Source organism: Nansenia antarctica, assembly GCF_963989245.1.
Source record: "Nansenia antarctica genome assembly, chromosome: 3".
NCBI lineage: Eukaryota > Metazoa > Chordata > Actinopteri > Argentiniformes > Microstomatidae > Nansenia > Nansenia antarctica.
The window spans coordinates 9368568-9384576 of NC_137688.1; the positions used below are offsets into that span (position 1 = coordinate 9368568).

Consider the following 16009-nt stretch of genomic DNA (forward strand, 5'->3'; position numbering starts at 1 on the left):
CTTGTGCCTTTGTGGGCTGGTTATATAATGACAGGTTGAGAAGTCATGCAGCGTCATTGAACCCTGTGGCTCTGCTTATGGGATATTTAGAAGACACATTTCCTTACAGAGATACTTAGAGAGAGGGAATCCATTATCTCTCAACTTTACAAGGAACACATATATAAACACAGCGTATGTGTTTGCTAATTAAAGAATGGCAATGCACTGAAATATTCAATGCCTCCATTTCACCAGGCCCAAGGCAGAAGCAGAATACTGTAGAGTTCAATCTACATTTCCTTTCATGTCTTCTTAATTGGGTCACAACTTAGCCAGCGTCGCTGGGCTTTTCTCCTACAAAGTGTTGAGTGGGCAGGATTTCTATTACACTTCATGACTTTGGAGCTGTTTCAAGGTTGTTATTAATATATGTCACAGTTAGTTACTATATTGTACTGTATGAGTGTTGTCTTATACAGTAAACTGTATGCTGAGTGGGCAGGATTGTCATTTCTCTTAATTCATCTCCAGTTGTTTAATTAGTTGGTCTAATTAAAGTCAAGGCAATTCAAAGTATTTACTTAATCAAACTATCTGATTCATTAAACAGTTGCAGTGTCTATTAGCTAGACAAAATGGACATCCCTTAGGGCTGTAAGCCGCTGTTGATTGGAGTGATCTAGAGGTTTAGTGGTTGAAAGTTTAGCACATGGAGTAAACTTCCTTACTGGCGAATCTCTCACAGCCTAAATGGGCACCGCGCACACACACATAGACATACACACACATAGACATACACACACACACACACACACACACACACACACAATGGAATGGAAAGCCAAGTCTAATGAGATGAATCTATCCATTAGAATGCCCTAACAAGGGTAAATCCTAATTAGTCCATGCTCCATCTTCTCTCCTCAGAGAGCTGGAGGACTAGACGGAGTCACCTGATGCCAAGGAACATTAGAGACACTAAATGTACCCAGCTCCAGATGCTGCTGATTGTAGTTACTATTGAGCTGCTTTTAATCCAGGCAGCAGATGAATGTAACTCAGCAATTAAACCCGGACACAAACCCAGAACCATGGACACAGCACTGTCCGTATTTGTCAGTGATCATTAGCCTCTGTTGCTCTGTACTGTAGGTGCAACAATGCAGAGCCACTTCTCAGGCTTGGTGGCATGGGCCTGAACCAGCAAACAGTATGAACTCTTCACATGACACACGTTTCGTGTTTGTTTTGTTCACATGCTCTTGTTTAACATTTCGTGCTATAGGCTATTTTTTCACATGCACATTATAGTGACTTAAATAACAACTAACTTCTCAGTCAAAAAATGAATGAGGTAAATGGCTTGTTGTGCTTGTAGAACCCAGACAGCCTGGAAAGATGCACTAGTTGCCCTCTCGTTCAGATAACGTTCTGCTAATAATTCCACTGGCATGTCCATATCCAGCTTTTAAGCTTGCAATTTGTCTGCGACGGGTCTCAGGGTATGATTCTCTGAAAGCTGCATGCCTTGTATAATTGTAACGGCGAAGATTGTATTGTTTTTCAACAGCTACCATTTCAGTGCAGATGAGGCATACAGGTTTTGCGTTACTAAATGTTGGCAATCTGAATACATACTTTTTTTTCTCCACGTCAATTTTACGCTTCAGGTTCTTTGACAGTGACATTTTGCTTGATTGATAACTGAAAATGATGAAGTGAAGCCAAAATATCTTGATTGCTCCCTGGTGGCTGGCTGCAGTATAGGTGTCAGGAGTCTTCACACTGATAATAAGCCATTAATAACATACATTTTGTAAGAAAGTGAAAATATTAAACAATATTATGCTAATTATGCCTAAAGAAAAATAAATAAATATAAAAATAAGGCCCCCACAATGTATGCTTCGAAAAATTCTGGCCCTTGGACAAATGTAGTTGGTGACCCCTGGTATACGGTTTGCATATTCACTGCTGTTTGGCTGATTGATTACCGGTTGAGTTGGTTTTGGAGTGCTGGCATTATCCTGGTTGGGCAGACTCTCGGTGCTGGGTTTTCTAGATGCTGTCAAATATGCAATCTCCACTTTGTCTCTTTGAAGTTGCGGCTGCACTGCTGAAGTGAATATGATGTTTGCTGGTTGAATTTCCTTTCGGTCTATGGATGTGTCTTAAATGCACAAATAATGTATTGCATCATATTGAAATCGCATTCCAGCGACCACTTATATTTGTGAAACTATGAAGTAGCCTAATTGTGTTGCGACGGTGTTTTCGACATGAATGTATTGTAGTAGTATAATAGGGCTCCATTATTTGAAATTGGCGGCTCAACAATGTCATTTTGAATCCCTGTTAACCGAGAAACCGCAGGTATTTTCATTAATGGTTTCTCGGTTTGAAAAATGTGAAACCGTCCATACCATGCTATCCCTTAGGCTGTACAAAGCACTAGGCCTTCATACTATGAGTACATACAATGAACACGACTGTCACTGAGACAGTCTGAGACAGTCACTGAGTGTCGACTGTCACTGAGACAGTCTGAGACAAAGCTCAGGAGATATCTCACAGTAAGTGTTTTCCAATGTAAGACCAGTGACTTGCTCTCTCCTCCAAGAAACCAGAGAAGATTTGTGCTCCGAAGCTTTCAACTAAAGCTCTATGACAAGCTTTCATCTAAGCAAAGTACACACACACACACACACACACACACACACAACTATTCAGTTTGAGAAGCAGATGATGAGTCTAAATCTTTTTCATCTATCTTTTGATGATATGAGAGTAAGCTACAATAAAGACACACTCTAATAATGACACTCATGGTTTCTGTGTCATTCACTCTTTTTCAATACACTAGCGAGTGAAAAGAGTGATTATGTAAGCTTAGCTTACACTTACAAGCGCTCTCTAATGTCATAATAGAACTCTGCTTCGATGACTCAGACATACAGTAAAGTACTGAATTATGAAACTACAATAATGTTACAGAACACTTCATCCAAAGTTCTCACGGTTCAATCTGTTCTCATAGACATTGGAAAGAAACTCTGTAATTCTGTTTCATGTCTCAACAACATAACCATCTTGTCATGACTCACAATCTTCACACACCGTCTTGTCTATGACTTCAACAATGCAGACTGAACACAGCCTCCACAGAGGGAAGATCACCATTCTACTGAGGCAATGCTCTGTGACTGTGTCTGCACATACGCCTATTATTTCAGATAATAATTAATTATTCATTATTTATTCACAAATAAGTAACCTGGAGGGTCGCTCATACCAGGTGACCTGGAGAGAATCGCTGTCTTCTCCACGAACCCTCACCACTGGGGTACCCCAGGGCTCTGTCCTAGGGCCCCTACTGTTCTCCCTCTACACCAAGTCTCTTGGCTCGGTAATCTCCTCACATGGGTTCTCCTACCACAGCTACGCAGACGACATTCAACTCTTCCTGTCCTTCCCCCCCTCTCTGACCTACACGTGGCAACACGTGTCTCTGCATGCCTCGCTGACATCTCAACATGGATGTCAGCCCACCATCTCAAGCTCAACCTTAACAAGACTGAGCTACTCTTCATCCCCGGGAAAGCCTGCTCTCTCCAAGACTTCTCCATCACAGTGGAGAACTCTACTGTAACCTCCTCCCTGACAGCCAAGAACCTTGGAGTGATCCTGGACAACCGACTATCCTGTGCAGAGAATATTGCAGCAACGGCACGCTCCTGCAGATTCTTCCTGAAGGATACGACCATTCCTCACCAGAGAAGCAGCGCAACTCTTGACCCACTCACTGGTCATCTCCCGCCTTGATTACTGCAACGTACTCCTGGCCGGGCTCCCCGCCTCCGCCATCAGACCTCTGCAGCTTATCCAGAACGCTGCTGCCCGTCTGGTGTTCAACCTCCCCAAATCTTCTCATGTCACCCCTCTCCTTCGCACCCTGCACTGGCTCCCGATAGCAGCTCGCATCAGATTCAAGACCCTGGTGCTTGCATACCAGGCAGCTAAAGGGACAGCCCCTGCCTACCTACAGGCAATGGTCACCCCCCAAACTTCAGCCCGTTCACTCCGCTCCTCCACCTCTGCTGGCCAACTGGCCCCACCACCTCTACACCAACATGGCAGTCGCGCTGCCCGATCACGTCTCTTCACAACACTGGCTCCCCGCTGGTGGAATGAGCTCCCCAGGGCTGTCAGAACTGCAGAGTCACTACCCATCTTCCGTCGGAGACTGAAGACCTCCATCTCTTCAGCTTACACCTTAACTGCTCCTCCTGAGACATCTACTACCCCCAGCACTGCGTCTCCTGAGACACCCACTTTTCCCCTTTACTGTGTCCCCCAAGACTTCTACTGCCCTCTCTGTACTGTTTCTCTGTTTCTCCAGTGTCTATAAAAAAATAATTTAAAAAACCGACTGGTGGATTGACGATTCACTTGCTTAGTCAAATGTATTAGTATTGTTAATCTGAGCCCTAAAACGTCATGTCTGGTTCTGAACTGGTAATGACCCATAATAATATGAAATGAACAGATTAATTAGTGAACAATAAATCATACTCACTAATATATATATATATTCTATATTATTATAACAATTCTGCACAAAGATGAATGATAAATAGAGTGGTTCATTAACACTGATAATTAGTCCAGACCAATTAATGTCACAGCAACTAACATCACGAGAACACTCAGCATCATATCTCCGCCATCAGGGCCCTCTTCACTCAACTCGTCATAATGAAATCAATTATAATCAATTAACCAGAGGTTCATTTGTTAATTAGAAAGCACAGTGTAACCGATTACAATTTGGTCTAATTTAGTAAAGACTACTATGTGCACGCGTGTGCGCACACACACACACACACACACACACACACACACACATTTCCTTGCTGCCCGTTGCCCATCGTGCGATAGGTCACGTCATGAGAGAGAGGCTGAAGCCATTTGTGAGCTTTGATTGGCAGGTGCTGTTGGCCCAGTACCAGCCAGTCTAAGGTGTGAGAGCAGCAATCACAGCTGAGCAGACTCCTGAGCTCCAGACTGTCATGACCTCCTCAGCCCTGGCATCAAGGCCCTGAGGAAGTCTCACCGCAGGCAGGGCGAAAATGGACAACAACAAAGACCTTCTACCAAATCTGTCTCAAACTAACACGCTTACATTCACACTCACAGTAATGTGGTTTGATAAGTAGGCCTGTGAATAAGTACCGTAGTGTGCAACGCAGGAGGAGCTAGTTCTGTCTTCCTCGTATGCTGAAATAAGCAGAATCTTCAGTTGTGATGTCAGTAGTATTGCAGTAGTACTACAGTACTAGTCCATACCTGGAGGCAGGCTGGGTCTCTTCCTCTTCTTGATGTTCTCAGCTCCGTTCTCCTGAGGACACTCCGTCACCAGCGGTCCGTTGGAGCTGCTGAACAGCAGGGGCTCGTTGTTGGCCGAGGGGTCAAAGGGCAGCGGGTTCAGCCCTGAGAGAAAACAAACACAACAAACGGTTACAGCAACGTTAAAGACAGTTATTGACTGAGCGTTTACAAATCTGACCCGAGACCTGAACTCTACGAGCATCTAAAGTACAACGTCCATTATGAGTAAAGGCGGAGAGGAAATACCCTGCAGCATGTGTTCCCTTCAACTGTCCAGGGTCAGAACAGTGAAGAGAAGAGAAGAGCCTCTCTCCAAACGGAGAGAGATGTACAACCATGTAAACCATATTAAACCACATATTCCCCTTCCAACAGAGAGCCAGAGTCCAGAGTTCTCCAAAATCACAGTAGAAGTACACCCATATTAAATCATAATATATTCCCCTTCCAACAGAGTCCAGAGTTCACTCAGACTGGATAAGTGGATCTGATAGTTCTGTCTCACTTTCTTCCTTTTCTTCAGAGCTGGTTTCTAATGCAGAAGTTTCATTTCAATCACAGCATATTTCTGACCTGACAGGAACAAAAGCACGGGATTATATATCCACCATTAGTTATTAACACGCACACACACACACACACACACACACACACACACACACACACACACACACACACACACACACACACACACACACACACACACGCACACACAGTAAACTATTACAATTACAAAATGATCCATCCAATGGCCCCTGGCCTGAGCATAGATTACATTTTCTTGCTATGATGGATAGATGATTCACTTACTTAGTCAAATGTATTTGTTGTAAGTCGCTTTGGATGGCCTTTGCTAAAAGACTGCAGGCTGAGATGAGCTAAAAACTGAAATTAGCTAGTTTTGTCTGCCCAGTACACTGAAATCGGAAGAATGTTCAGTTCTTAGAATATATTCACCCCATTGGAGCTGCGGTCCCACACACACACACACGCACACACACACACACACACACACACACACACACACACACACACACACACACACACACACACACACACACACAGTCAAGTCTTATTAGAATTCTATTATCTACAAGGACTGCAGACTGAGATGCAGAAATGGGCCAATCTGTCAAACAGCTCCAAGCAGACAATCATCCAATACCAGTATTCTATTACTCTGACAGATGTGAACAGTCTTGTGCAGGATGAAGCAATGAGGACAGTCACGTCTGATGAATCAACAATGAACAATGTAGATGCTTCACTGAAATCCCAGGAAACAATAAACATATTAAATTGTATTATATGCCTAATATATCAGTCATTTCCAGTTCCCAAATAAATGCTGCCTTATTTGTAGTCAGAACAGTTTTCTGGGAGAATCAACGGTTGTTCTGAAAAGTAATCTTTTCTCTCGGTTTACACTTGTTTCATCTGGGCTTCGTGTCCTTACACAGAACCAGAGGATCTTAGAATGGAGACAGGCTCTTTCTTTAGTAGTAGAGATAGGCAGGCAGATATCACACCTTATACAACTATTTAAAAACAACTACAAGATAAGATAGAGAATCGTTTGGTTTACTATTATTTGATAAACCACTGAACATTGATTCCATGTATCAATAAGGTTGGCATCAAATGAGCGTCAGCAGCATAATTTAGTGGAAAGTAGTAGTGTGTGTGTGTGTGTGTGTGTGTGTGTGTGTGTGTGTGTGTGTGTGTGTGTGTGTGTGTGTGTGTGTGTACTGCCTCTCTCTCCATTCTGCGTATGGGTGCTCAGAAAGCTGAAGAAGCTCATGCATTTATGGATTAGCGTTTTGATAAACGTTTCTCTATCTCTGCTGCATTCGACAAGCCTACATTAATTACTTCTAAATTGACATTGGGTTTGCTCCCTATGGGACATAAACACACACACACACACACACACACACACACACACACACACACACACATCTCCACAAACACTCCCTCCTCCTCCTGTGCATGGTTGCTTTACTGGGTCACTGCCTCTGTGTCCATCCTCTCCTCTCCTCTCCTCTCCTCTCCTCTCCTCTCCTCTCCTCTCCTCTCCTCTCCTCTCCTCTCCTCTCCTCTCCTCTCCCCTCCCCTCTCCTCTCCTCTCCTCTCTCCCATCTCCTCTCTCCCCTCTCCTCTACTCTCCTCTCCTGTCCTCTCCTCTCCTCTCCTCTCCTCTCCTCTCCTCTCTCCCATCTCCTCTCTCCCCTCCCCTCTCCTCTCCTCTCCTCTCCTCTCCTCTCTCCCATCTCCTCTCTCCCCTCTCCTCTCCTCTCCTCTCCTCCCCTCCACTCTCCTCCCCTCCACTCTCCTCCCCTCCCCTCTCCTCTCCTCCCCTCTCCTCTCCTCTCCTCTCCCTTCCCTCTCCTCTCCTCACCTCTCCTCTCCTCTCCCTTCCCTCTCCTCTCCTCTCCTCTCCTCTCCATTCCCTCTCCTCTCCTCTCCTCTCCTCTCCCCTCCCCTCCCCTCCCCTCCCCTCCTCTCCTCTCCTCTCCTCTCCTCTCCCCTTTCCTCTCCTCTCCTCATCTCTGCACTCCCCTCCTCTCCTCTCCTCTCCCCTCACCTCCCCTCCTCTCCACTCTCCTCCCCTCGCCTTTCCTCCCCTCCCCTCTCCTCACCTCCCCTCTCCTCCCCTCCCCTCTCCTCTCCTCTACGGAGCTCATATGTCTGCAGACTGACGGATGGTCTGAGCAACAACATCTGGCCACAACCACAGCTCACGCCACCAGGAGAGGAGAGGCAAATATCCCCTGGAGAATGGAGAGAATGAATAACAGCAGGGCGGAGGGTAAGAAGGAAGTCAGTGGGTACGGGGCTGGGTGGGAGGAATGACACTGGCTGGAGGCTGGAGGGAGAAGGGGAAGCAGGAGAGGAGAGGAGAAGAAAGAGAGGAAAATGCTGACTGAAGAGAACTAGAAAGGGAACAGGGGTACTCTTACAGGATCCAAGGAACCATAAGACACATAAATTACACTCATGAGGAAACATAAACAGGAAACAAGATCGTGAGGATCGATAGAGTCGTGCTGTACAGAGTTGGTGAAGTGAGAGAGGAAGAGAGAGAGGGGGTAATGTGAGACAGGGAGGGAGACCAGCAGAGATAGTATGTGTCATTAAAAAAGACCTTCTAATAGCCCTGTATCAACTAATGTGAATGATACCTCTGGTATTGCTAATACTGAAAAATGACATCCAATGCTATCGCTAATGCAGGTCGCTATTTGAACACTGACAGAAGTAAATCAAATCAAATCAAAACGAGTTTTATTTGTATAGCGCATTTCTCACAAGATGCGACTCAATGCGCTTTACATACTGACAGAGACCCGCAAGCCGGCAAAAGTAAAAACCTGTACACATTGTGTAGCCAGGAAGATTCCCTTGCAGCCCCTCTACTCATAGAGAGACTACTACCAGTTTGCCTACCAGCACCCAGCGGCGGTTAAAGCTTCAGAGGTTCTCTCTGTGTTCCTCTCTGATGAGAACAGCCCTGCAACACTCTCAGCTGGAGCCACGGGAGAAGGTAATGACACCAGCAGGAGGGAGAGAGAGAGAGAGAGAGAGAGAGAGAAGGGAATGACACTGACACACAGAGAGAGAAAGAATGGACAGATGGGAAAGGGCGAGAGAGTGTGATCATACAATGCTCTATCTCGCCAAGATCGATGAGGAAACAGAACGTTAAGAACTCTGAGAGTGGTCAACAGCATTGGTCGAGACTGCAGAGTGTCTGCAGATGGTCCTCCGCTAAATACAAGGTCAATGGTAAATGAAAGACTGATTTATATAGCGCCTTATTGCAAAGCGCTTTACAATCGCCTCTCATTCACCCATTCACACACATTCACACACCAATGGCCGGCAAGCTACCTGGCAAGGCACCGGCCCGCTCATTGGGAGCAATTTGGGGTTCAGTGTCTTGCCCAAGGACACCTCGACATGTAGCCAGCTGGGGTTCGCCGATCTGCCAACCTTGCGATCATTAGACGTCGTCTCTACCCCCTGCGCCACAGCCGCCCCTAGGTCCAGCTATAATGTTCTAACAGCCAGTAACCAGCCCATGTGAGGGACAGAGAACAGACAGCTGTTATATTTACCAGATCTGGGAGAAAACCTTCTAGAGCAAAGACAAGACCCAACTGTTTCTAACATTAAACACACACGCTGGATAACACACAGTACAATCCTCCTCTTCCTTCTATCTTTCTGCCTCCTCCTCCTCCTCCTCCTCCTCCTCCTCCTTCTCCTCCTCTTTGTGTTCCTCCTCTTCTTCCTCCTCTTCTCTCTCCTTCATCATGTTTCTACTTTCTGCTCTTGGCCCCTCCCCTTACACAATGTACTGGAAGTAAACCAGCTGAACCTATGAATCATTTAGTCTTCAGCAGTGTTGCCACAGTTACTTTGAAAAAGTATTCTGATTACTGATTACTGATTACTCCTTTAAAAAGTAATCTAGTTACTTTACTGATTACTTGATTTTAAAAGTAACTACGTTAGATTACTAGTTACTTTTTTAGTTACTATTGGCAGCTGCCTAGGCACCCGACCCCCCCCCCCCCCCCCCCGCAACATAAAAATGAAAACTGGTTTTGCCAAAACTCACTTTATTTTAACAGTAACTTAAATTACATAATTAAACTTTAAACAATAACTTAAAACAACAAAATAAAGAGTCTTTCTTTGCCTCACCCAACATAAATACTTGTTTTTAAACAATAAAATAAATATAATCTTTATTTAACAGTAACTAGCAAGGAGTGGTTTCACAAAACCTAAAACCTACCCTGACCATTCAGATATGATCCTAATATAATCCTAATCCTAAACTGGGTGAGTCTTATCATTTTAGTTTATCAATGATCAACATTTATGTTCTTGTCATCCTTTGCTGACACAAACTCAAAATAATCCTTATATTTCCAGCTATTTAACGCATATCTCTGTTCTCGCTCCATTGTGTAGGCTACGCTTCTGTTTACACTGTGCAATCAGCGTGGTGATACACGTGAGCGATTCTGCTGCAATCTCGCGATAGTCGAGAGCCGTTTTTTGCGGGCATGGCCTTCCATAGTAACCTCGTGTTGAAAACGTGGGCACTGACGTCACTCCCCAAGACGCGAGAAATGTTTGTTTACTATCGAACATTACAAAGAAATACTGCATTTAGCCTAAGTTATGAGGTAGTAACGCAATAGTAACGCACAGCCACTTGAATAAGTAACTTTAATCCGATTACTGATTTGGAAATAGTATCGCGTTAGAATACTCGTTACTGGGAAAAGTATTCAGATTACAGTATTGCGTTACTTAGTATCGCGTTACCGGCATCACTGGTCTTCAGTGTGTGTGTGGGTGTGGGTGTGTGTGTGTGTGTGTGTGTGTGTGTGTGTGTGTGTGTGTATATATGTGTGTGTCATTGTGGGTGGCGTGAAGCACTCACGCATTAATCTTGCCAGTGCATGAAGAACTACTGAACACGTAGATTAAAGCTTGTTCATCTGTCTGGGGGGGGGGGAAAGGGCCCCACAGTGACACAGAACATTACCACATCACTGACCTCATCAATTCAATTTGCTTCTCTTTGGGTTTTCTGCTGCATTACAAAGCTGTGTCAGTCCCCAAAGACCTCTGTGCTCTACACAGTCATCTCTATGGATTTGTCTTATTAAACAGTAGGCCTACAATAGGTTGGCAGATCAGACCAAATAATCCAGCTTCTAACACTGTAAACCCTCAGCTAACAATGGAACACATTTCCAACAATGCACATTGCTTTAGCTTGTATAGTAGGCCTAGGCAGTAATGGAGACACAAACTATAATGGATAGATTTACAAAGCACACTTTCAAAAGCTCTTCAGGAAATGCCACTGAGACAGAGCAAAACGTCATTGGAAATTAGCTTTGAATAAGATTCCAATTTCCATTCCGTCAGAACACCGAAATTATAGAAAAAAAGAAACCGAGACAAAAAGGAAACATAAACAGAGATTGCATTTTAATGAAAGTGATCTCATTTTATGAGGTCAAGACCAATATTTACTCTTCTCAATTGATATGCAGGGGAATGAAAGCCTCTGTTTATTCAGCAAATAACACACAATTTAACTCAGCAAATTGTGTTGAGCAGAGCAAAACATCTCTAAAAAGAAAATCTCTACAGCATGATATTTATTGTAGCTTAATGTTAACAATGATTTCTGATAAAACTGTAATTATTAATTCAGAGTGTGTGTAAACAGCCTTAAAATGGATTTCATATCATGGAAACGCTAGAAGCCCTAGACTCCCATTGGATTCTTTTGCATTGAGTGTATTAGAAATAGTAATGTAAGGTTGACCGGCTTTACCCACATTTTTATAAATCTTTGCACATGCAAATTGGGGCCCTTAGACATAATCAGTGAAGGCTGATTTGTGCGACCACAAGTAGAGGGCTACTATCCGGCACACACACCCAGGAGTCACACTGACCTCTGATCTGAACCACAACACAATAAAACGAAATCCAATGTTCGCTGATTTCATCAAATGATTTGTTGGGGAAAATGCTTTCTGAAGAGCTCCAGGACCTATAGCGGTCAAAAACCAAAAACATCGTTGAATGATCTTGTGGTGATTGTGTGGACTGTATCACCTGTGACCAGTGGCTTCCTGCCTGACACTCAGAGAGTCAATAAAGGTCACGTTCTCTACCCAGAAGTCATTAGTGATGTAGGTCAGGGGTCACATTCTAACAGCTGGGGAGTTTCGTGGAAGGGGTGGGGGGGATCAAATATTTTTCGATTGGAAGGGGGGGGGGGGGATGGTGGGGGTTGGGAGGAATATCAAGGATCGCGTCGCTCACCGAGGGGGGCAAGATGCACGTTTGGATGTGCTCACTGTGCTATGCTGAAAGGCAGATAAACAAAGGGAGGTTGCTGTTATTTTGTCAGTTCAGTGATATGACTGGCCATGTCTGCTGTGGTGACAGTTGGCACGTCGAAGTGTGTGATCCAAAATTAGCCAAGAACAACAGCTATGCTGCCCTAATGCCTGGAAGGCTGGTGGTGACACCCGGTCACAAGGCCTAGAAGGCAGAACACAGAACACTAGATAAGGGCCAGCAGAGATCAGGCAGACAATGAAGTGAGCTGCACCTCTATTCTTAGCCTGTCTGGTCCAGGCAGCACGACCCTAACAGCACATTAGGGTTAGGGGGGCCGTGGCCCGAGCCTTAACACATGCTCACTATGTGTGAGTGATGGATGCTCTGGGCAGATGAATAAACAAGGTGCTTGACTGATCCAGCTTAGCATGGAAGCACAACCGCCTCAGCCGTCTGGAGAATTCTCATAAGGCCATTACCTGAGCTTTTCACTTGGTGCTAACGTATTTAAAGAGAGAGAGAGGGAGAGGGAAAAGGAAATAAGAAAATAAGACAGAGAGTGAGGGAAAGAGAGAGAGAGAGAGAGAGAGAGAGAGAGAGAGAGAGAGAGAGAGAGAGAGAGAGAGAGAGAGAGAGAGAGAGAGAGAGAGAGGGAACAAGTTACTAAACCATTAGGCAGTGTATCAAAGTGACTGAGGACTCGAAAGGAACCATGAACCCATTATTATTATCACCCCCTCTCTCCCAGTGGTTATTGCTTCTCTTTTTAAAACACATAAATAACTGCTTGAGCAAATATATTGGTGGTTTTAAAACTAGCTCTGTATCCAAGGGGAATGGTGAAGGCTTGTTTGAAGAGTTGTTTTTGGTTTCTGAGCTCCTGGCTTCAAAGGGCCTCAGTCAGGTGAAGCTTGAACAGAAAAAACCCTCTAATGAACCAATCAGCCTTTTGGCCCCAGATGCACAAACACAAGATGGAGAGGCGGCTTCCTTTAGCCAATCCCAGCACAGGAGGCTCTTTATTGAGCTTGAGGGCGGAGGAGGACCTGAATGAGACCACTCATCAATGGCCCTCAGTCCACCTCCTCAACACCTGCCTTTGTGGGGACATGAAAGAGGCTACATGTTCAGCCATGTACACAGCCACACATACCAGCATACTGACACATTCATTAAGTTAGATAGAGTCGTCTAACTGTAACTGTCTAACTGTGTAACCAACCAACCAACCAACCAACCAACCAACCAACCAACCAACCAGAGCCAACATACAGTAGCATAGCCTGACTAAGGTCTGATCTTAGAGAGGCTTTCAGAAGGTTGAAAAGTCTTCAATGAAAGAAACTGTCAGAATAAGTTAACTTACAGTAAAAGTTAGTCTTAAAGTATTTCAATTGAAAAAGTTTTTTCTCTGCAAGAAATTGGAGCAGCTGGGACTTATAATTCTAGCTCACTAATGATCACACAGATAGAACAGTGTAGTTAAACCTCTCTCTCTCTCGCTCTCTCTGTGTGTGTGTGTCTGTGTGTCTCTGTGTTCCTGTGTGTGTGTGTGTGCGTGTGTGTGTGTGTGTATCTGTGTGTTCCTGTGTGTGTGTGTGTGTGTATCTGTGTGTGTATCTGTGTGTTCCTGTCTGTGTGTGTCTGTGTGTGTGTCTGTGTGTCTCTGTGTTCCTGTGTGTGTGTGCGTGTGTGTGTGTGTATCTGTGTGTTCCTGTGTGTGTGTGTGTGTGTATCTGTGTGTTCCTGTCTGTGTGTGTGTGTGTGTGTGTGTGTGTGTGTGTCTGTGTCTGTGTGTTCCTGTGTGTGTGTGTGTGTGTGTGTGTGTGTGTGTGTGTGTGTGTGTGTGTGTGTGTGTGTGTGTGAGAGAGAGAGAGAGAGAGAGAGAGAGAGAGAGAGAGAGAGAGAGAGAGAGAGAGAGAGAACTGGCTAGAAAGAGAATTGGTATACATGGTATCAATCTAGCCCATTGTATAGACATCTTTTGTCTGTATCTGTTGGTGAGATCTGCTGTTCAGATTGACTGTTTCCATGTCTGAAAATGTTTTCATTTTCTGTCTTCAAAGAGACTGATCTCAGGCCTGGGCTACACAAAACCGCATTCGTCTGAGTCTGCGATGCTTTGATAACGTTTGCACTTCACCACTACGTCTCCTAAAGACACCCGCTTTCCCCTCTACTGTGTCCCTAAGAACTTCTATTGCCCCCCTTGTACTGTTTCTCTGTTTCTCCAGTGTAAAAAAACAAACAAAAAAACAAAACAACAACAACTAGGTTTTAGAAGAAGGTGATAGGAGAAGGTTTTTCCTTCTATCAATGGCCCCGGGCCTGAGCTAGATTACTCTTCCTGCTACGAATGGTGGACTGATGATTCTCATGCTTAGTATTCAAATGTATTGATTGTAAGTCGCTTTGGAATAAGGCGTCTGCCTAATGCCAAAAATCTAAAAATGTAAATGTACTTCGCGGCTACTCGACTCGGGTGATTTCGAGAACTGACTTTGCGCGACTCTGTGAAAACGCTTGTGTGGCCAGAGATCAGATCGGCTCTGAAATCGCGTTCGACGTTGTGTCGCTAGCCATGCCCTCAGTTAGACATCCTGTCATCTCTGCATTCTTAAGCCCAGCAGGAGGCTCCGTTTAGAGGGCCCTTCATTATCTCCTCTCCCAGACACATGCATACATTGCATGCCACCACACTCACACCAGACAGCTCTTGAACTTGAGCAAGCTCTTTTGCTGACACCTTTGTGTGAAAAGAGGCTTAAAGTAAACACAGAAACCCACTCAACCTGCCTCTCTGTACCAGTCTTTTATGAAGAATGTTGGATAAGGTCTCTTTAGGAAAAGAGGCCAACAGCAGCTTTCATGCTACTGAGCTTTGTATTGAGAGAGAAGAGGGCCGTGAGGAAAGTGACTGCTGGGGTGAGACCGTCTCTCTTTGTTGTGGGTTTAGTTACAGTAGAGAAGGGTCTGACAGGGGAGGAGGAAGGTACTGTTGTCAGTCCAGACAGTCCCATGAATCACATCCCGTACCGGACGGCACTGCAGGTCCAGTGGTTCTGGTCTAATTGGCTCCTTTCTTCTCCTCTCTCTTCTCTTCTCTTCTGTCCAGCCGTCCGTCCGTCCCACCCTCCCTCTCTCCCTCCCTCTCTCTGAACCTTAACCCACTGCTCTTTTACTATGCTGGTCTGCTTGGTTCCTTTCTTCTCCTTTCTCTTCTCTTCTCTTCTGTCCGTCGGTCCCTCCCTCCCTCCCTCCCTCCCTCCCTCCCTCTCTCCCTCCCTCTCTCTGAACCTTAACCCACTGCTCTTTTACTATGGACAAATCCAGCAAAACTCACTTAACGAATTGTTCTAACATTACATAATCACCAAAGACATCCCTGCGAGACAAAGAGGTTGCTAATAGCTTAATCCCAAGCCCACAAGGGGCTTTCAGTACATTTTAGAAGAAACCATTAATGAAGGTTAATAATATGCAAAGTGGAATGGAAAAACACAGAACAGTCTCATTGTTGGGATCTGGTAAAAGTTGATCTATTCCCTGCTGATGATTTGACATTTTCAAATGATACTATATTTCTCAAACCTGTAACCTGTGCATTTCTCAGTTATCCCTCCATTCCACCCCAGATAGCGGCTACTGTAGTCAGGGCCGGTCCTAGGCATTTAGGTGCCCTAGGCGAGAGTATGATTAGATTTTTTTTAGGGGCACCACCACCCCCACCACATTCAGCCATCAGTACTGC

General features: G+C 44.9%; 1 protein-coding gene across 2 annotated transcripts in view; it reads right to left on the bottom strand.

The window, feature by feature from the left end:
* LOC308152702 (ecto-NOX disulfide-thiol exchanger 2-like) overlaps positions 1 to 5465 on the bottom strand; it is a 103689-nt gene extending 98224 nt beyond the window's left edge. For both annotated transcript variants that reach the window (XM_080525752.1, XM_080525753.1), the window contains exon 1: positions 5329 to 5465. The gene's annotated coding sequence lies outside the window, so the exon portion shown is untranslated. The remainder of the gene's footprint in view (positions 1 to 5328) is intronic.
* Positions 5466 to 16009: the final 10544 nt, after the last annotated feature.